We start from the raw sequence: 6,393 nt of genomic DNA on the forward strand, positions 1-6,393 counted from the left end.
GTCTCTGCTTTTTCTTTCTAGTTTTATTGAGACATAACTGACATATAACAATTCTGTACATTTCAGGTATACAAAAGTAATCTTTAACACATTGTGCATTGACTACTATAATAAAGTTAGTTAACACCTCCATCACGTTACATAATCACCATTGTTTTGGTAGCGATAACATTTAGAATCTATGCTCTTAACAATTTTAAATATGGACGGGAATGTGGGCTCAATTTCAGCCAGAGTAAACTATGTCTCAAAGGAACCTGCTTTGTACAGTGATCAGAATGCTGGGCGTCCTTGCACAGCTGCTCAGTTGCCTATTTTCATCATGTAGACAAGACAAAGATGGTCAATGTACCTAAAACCTGAAGAGCTATCTGCAAGAAGTGTGGAAAGCATCAGCCTCACAAAGTGACCCAGTATAAGAAGGGCAAAGATTTCCTGTATGCCCAGGGAAAGAGGTGATATGATTACAAGCAGGGTGGCTATGGTGGGCAAACAAAGGCAATTTTCTGGAAGAAGGCTAAAACCACAAAGAAGATTGTGCTTAGGCTTGGACGTGTTGAACCCAACTGCAGGTCCAAGAGGATGCTGGCCATTAAGAGATGCAAGCATTTTGAACTGGGAGGAGATAAGAAGAGAAAGGGCCAAGTGATCCAGTTCTGAGCTTTGGGATTCCAGTTTTGTGATGAAAATGTTTAAATAGGAAAATTATCTGTGTAAATAAAATATTTGTATGCACAAGAAAACAAATTTCAAGTATGTACTTTTTAAAAAATATTTTTTATTTAATTTATTTATTTTCCCTTTTTGTTGCCCTTGTTGTTTTTTTTAATCATTGTTGTGGTTATTATTGATGTTGTTGTTGCCGAATAGGACAGAGAGAAACGGAGAAAGGAGGGAAAGACAGAGGGGGAGAGAAAGACAGACACCTGCAGACCTGCTTCACCACTTGTGAAGCGACAACCCCTGCAGGAGGGGAGCCTGGGGCTTGAACTGGGATCCTTACGCTGGTCCTTACGCTTTGTGCCACATGCGCTTAACCCGCTGTGCTACTGCCCAACTCCTAAAATTTTTTTTAATTTACTTATTATTGGGTGGAGACAGAGAGAAATTGAGAGGGGGGGGGAGCTAGAAAGGGAAAAAGACAGAAAGATACTTGCAACCTTACTTCACCACTTGTGAAGTTTTCTCCCTGCAGGTGGGGACCAGGGGTTTGAACCTGGGTCCTTGCACACTATAATGTGAGTGCTTACCCAGGTGTGCTTAACCTGGTTTCTATGTACTTGTTTTTAAAAAATGTTATTTTATCAGTTATTTATAATGGTTTTTCAAGATTATAAGATTACTGGAGTACATAACACTGTACCCATTCAAAGTTCTGTGTGCCCCAAACCTCATAATCACTATAGTTCTTACAAAGTCTAAGAGACAGATTGGTTACTTTTTTGTATCACTCTGGGCCACTTTCTTCATTCAGTAGATAGAGAGAGGAAGAGACACAGCAATATAGGACGCTCCTCTCCTGCCTCAGCACTTTCTATGTGGTACTGATGCTCAAACCTAGGCCGGGCACATGGCAAGGTAAGCTACCCTTCCCAGTGAGTGGTCTGTCTAGTCCACAGATACCTACCTTTCCAAAGATTTATTTCTTTATTAATGGTAAAGAGGGTGGAAAAGAGAACCAAAGCATTACATTTCATTCCTCATATTTGATGCTGGGGTTGGACTCATGATCTCATGCCTGAGAGCCCAATGCTTTATCCACTGTGATAACTCCCAGGGCAAATATATGCCTTTAAGAGGTATATAAGGGGGCCGGGAGGTAGCCCAGTGGGTTAACCTGTGGCGCCAAGCACAAGGACCAGCGCAAGGATCCTATTTTGAGCCCTTGGCTCCCCACCTGCAGGGGGTCACTTCACAAATGGTAAAGCAGATCTGCTAGTATCTGTCTTTCTCTCCCCTTCTCTGTCTTCCCCTCCTCTCTTGATTTCTCTCTGACATATCCAACAACAATAACAAAAATACTAATAACAACAACAATAAACAACAAAGACAACAAAAGGGAAAAATAGCTTCCAGGAGCAGTGGATTCATAGTACAAGCACGAAGCCCCAACAATAACCCTGGAGGGGGAAAAAAGTATATATAAAAGAAATATATATATATATATCCAGCTCAGGAGGTGATGAATTTTTTTTTTCCAATTTTCTATTTTGCTATATATGTTAGAGAAAAACTGAGAAAGGAGGGGGAGATAGAGAAAGATACTTGCAGACCTGCTTTACCACTAGTAAAGTGTCCCTGTTGCAGGCAGGGAATGGGGGCTCCAACCCGGGTCCATGTGCTTGCTACGTTGTGCACTTAACCAGGTGGACCACCACCCGCCCCCCGCACCCCCTTTAGGCTGTGCTTTTTGATATTGAATCTTCACTTTCTGATAGTGTCTTGCCTATAGCTTCCATGTCCTGAAGGTAGCAGAGAAGGGTGGAAAGTACCCTTCAGAGTGGGGAAGGTAGCATAATGGTTATGCAAAGAGACTCTCCTGCCTGAGGCTCCAAAGTCTCAGGTTCAATCTCCTGCACTGTCATAAGCCAGAGCTGAACAGTGCTCCCTGTTTTTTTTTTTAAACAAAAAACAAACAAGCAAACAAACAAAAAAACTCTTCTTTTTGCAGAAAGACTCAGAAAAGTAGCAGGCTGACACTCATCAACCTCAGTCCAGTCATATGCTCACCTCCAAGCCAACCAGTTAGAAGAATCCATGGCACATTCTCATTGCCATCTTTGCGTCACATGTCTGCCTAGGGACTGAGAACGAAAGGCAAGTTCTCTTAGGTGAACATGGATCCTAGAGCTAGGAAGGGTTGTTATTGGACAGGAAGATAAAGGAACTGTTCCAGGTGGCCAAACAATTGGGGAGTGTTATGCCCTGTGGCTATAATCTCATCTTTCTTCCAATTCACTCCCTGAGTTCTTATGAGGGAACATTGTGCATAAGGAATTAAAAAAAAAAACACAGTGCTTTGGAATAAAACAGTCTGTGCTTAAATTCTGTTTTTGCCGCTATCTTGGTGTGTCCTTGGACAAATGACTTAGCCTCTTTGGATTTCATTTTTCTCTTTTCTAAAATGAAGATGTTCTCATTAACATTATTGGCTTCTGAAAATATTACAGGAGATAAAGCTAAAACAACATCTGAGTTTTTTGGACTTAGTTCTTAAACTTGCACTTGGTTCCAAATCTATTTATTTCAGTTGTACTTTTATAATTACATATGCAATTACATAATTAAGTAGCACTAAGCCAATAACTATAAAAAAGAATAATTTCTTCAAAATGTCTTTTGAAGGTGTTATGAATTTTGAAAATACTTGATAAAAGTGAATTGCATAAAATAACTACTACAAAATTTGGTTTACACAAAAAAGTTGGGGAAAATGGTAAAGCTATAGAGGAACTCTACTTGTAAAATAGTTTTTGAGTGTGGTTGATTCAAGAGATTTGGTACAGCACTCTAATCATAAGCTTTTATTCAAAAGGTTAAGTCACAGTCAGTGTATCAACTGTTTGATGACTGCACATACAATTATATGTTTAAAATGTCTAAGATATTTACATACCTGTCTTGATCCCATGCTCCCTGGAACATTTTTTTAGTTGATTCAGCAACTACAAGCCTTTCTTGCTTTTTATTTTTATTTTTTTTATTCCTGGCTGGGGCTTCATGATTACAAGTTTCCCCTACTCTCAGCAGATGCCTTTTCTTTTTCAGTTAGAAGGTGAGAGATGCAGGGGTGTGGGAAGGTGGGAGAAGGAAGTGCATCACAGCATTGCTTCACTGCTCGTGGAGCTGCCTTTCTGCATGGTGCTTTTATGTTGTGTCCCAAGGTGACAAGCCACGCCCTTGTACAGGTAAAATGTGATTCTACTAGGTGAAGTATTTATTGGTCCCTCTGCTTCTTTAAAATACTATTTATTGTCCAACAAATTAAACCAAACAAAGCCAAAAATCTGTGGTATTGAAAATTTAAGGAATGCGTATAACCGAGATGCTTTATGTTGTAGTTTAGTGCTATTAAGAACTGTTCTGGTCACTTGTGATTGAATTTAAATGAAACATGATTCCTAACACCATTATCAAGTGATCTACAGGTTAACTGCATGGAAACAGGAAATAATCTGTAGTTTAGAAGGAATGCAGTGTCTTCTGAACTGAGTATTAAGAATTTCTGTTAGAATTTCTGAGTGCTTGGGCCCCCATAGGACCTTGCCCTCAACTTGGATCAACAACGGTAAAGAATGTTCCATCCTCCAAAGGAAGGCTGGACAACATACTCTATGCTACACCTGAGGAAGATGGGTCCTGATATTGGGGCAGCTTGGAACGTTGCTACTCATGACCACAGAATGTGATCTCAGATCTACAGGGATGCAGAGGCCACATAGGCTCCTTAGCTGAATATGGGCCCCAGATCACATCAAATCGATGGGGTTTACAGTCAACACTATTTATACACCTTTCCCATATTTGGGAGCTACTCTCTTCCTAGATCCAGCTTTCTGGTCCTTTTTCCAGCCATGACATCATCTCCCCAGACAATAACTTGGATCTACCTGCATATCAGATGTCAGGCTCATGAAAAAAAAACCTAGTATAGCCACAGGCCCTTTGGAATATAACTAAAATATGCCTACTAACTATCTACAAAACGGAGACCCACAAATCTTCATCTACACTATTCCAGCCTTTAGGTTCATGATTAGTCAACAATTTGTTTGGCTTTATATGTTAACTCTTTTTTCAGCCATCAGGTTCCAGATGCTACCATCATTCTTTATCCCCAGGGATAAAGAATAGGAAAGCTATCAAGGGAAGGGATGGGATACAGAGTTCTGGTGGTGGGAATTGTGTGGAGTTGTACCTCGCTTATCCTATGTTTTTTGTCAGTGTTTCCTTTTTTTTTTTATTTATAAAAAAGGAAACATTGACAAAACTGTAGGATAAGAGGGATACAATGCCTCTTAAAGAATTATTAAAGAACAGCTTTCCTATTCTTTAACCCTCTGGGAGTATGGACCCAAGGTCATTGTGGGATGAAGAAGGTTGAAGGTCTGGCTTTTGTAATTGCTTCCCCGCTGAACAGGGGCATTGACAAGTCGATCTATAACTCCCAGTCTGCCTCTCTCTTTCCCTAGTAGGGTGGGTCTCTGGGGAAGCAGAGCTCCAGGACACATTGGTGGGGTCATCTGTCTAGGGATGTCTGGTTGGCATCATGCTAGCATTTGGAACTTGGTGGCTGAAAAGAGAGTTAACATACAAAACCAAACAAATTGATCAACAAATTGTTGATCAATCATGGACCTAAAGGCTGGAATAGTGCAGGTGAATAGTTGGGGGAATCCTCCATTTTGTAGATAGCTAGTAGGCATATTTTAGTTATATTCCAAAGGGCCTGTGGCTATACTAGTTTTTTCCTTTTTATAAATAAAAATTATAAAAAAATTAAAAAGAAGAATTTCTGAGTGCTTGTATTTATGACAGTTTTACTTGTTTGAATTTTAATTAAAGATATATCAACTTCCCTCCCATTTACACTGCTGCAAGAACAGAATTCACAGCAACTACAGTAAGATGATTTTCTGTTTCCACCTTGAGAAGCAGCTGGCAGCTTTCAAAAAACGGCTTCTCTTTCTCACTTAACCAGGTACCACCCACCTGAAGATCACAAACTGGCTTTCCATATTCTTTGTGGACTTCTTTGAATCTTGAATCACCCTGCCCCATCTGTCCACTCTCTTGCTCTCTTCAAGTGAGGCCCTTCCTTACTTATCTTTAGAGTCTCTGAAGGGCCTGATCTGTACCCTTGCATCTGGTGCTTGAAAATGTTTGTGGGGCTGGGTGGTGAGGCACCTGGTTGAGTACACACATTACAATGCTCAAGGACCCCTCCCCCCTTCACCTGGGGCCCTAGTCAGGAAGTCCTGGGATTCCACACAGACATGATGGGCCTAGACCTCTTACAGATCCTTCTCACCACTGTCACTGGCCATTTCCATCAGAAACAACATAATGGACCCCTCTGTGGGCCCCTATTGGACCTGGCCCTCAATGTGAATCAACAATGGTAGAGAATGTCTCATTCTCCAAAGGGAGGTTGGATAGCATACTCTGCCTACCACCTGAGGAAGATGGGTCCTGAAATTGGCGCAGCCTGGAATGTTCCTAGCAGTGACCATGGAATGTGAGCTCAGACCTACAGGGATGCAGAGGTTACACAGGCCCCTGTGTTGAACATGGGCCCCAGATCAGATTGATGGGGTTTACAGTTAACACTACTTACATACTTTCTCCATATTTGGGAGTGACTCTTTTCCCTGATCCAGCTTTCTGGTCCTG

At 41.1% G+C, this 6,393-nt stretch overlaps 1 pseudogene; it reads left to right on the forward strand.

Moving 5' to 3' along the window:
- The first annotated feature begins 219 nt into the window (after positions 1-219).
- On the forward strand, positions 220-718 carry LOC103122425 (large ribosomal subunit protein eL42-like; annotated as a pseudogene).
- Positions 719-6,393: the final 5,675 nt, after the last annotated feature.

The sequence above is a fragment of the Erinaceus europaeus genome, chromosome 7, assembly GCF_950295315.1.
Source record: "Erinaceus europaeus chromosome 7, mEriEur2.1, whole genome shotgun sequence".
Classification (NCBI taxonomy): Eukaryota; Metazoa; Chordata; class Mammalia; order Eulipotyphla; family Erinaceidae; genus Erinaceus; species Erinaceus europaeus.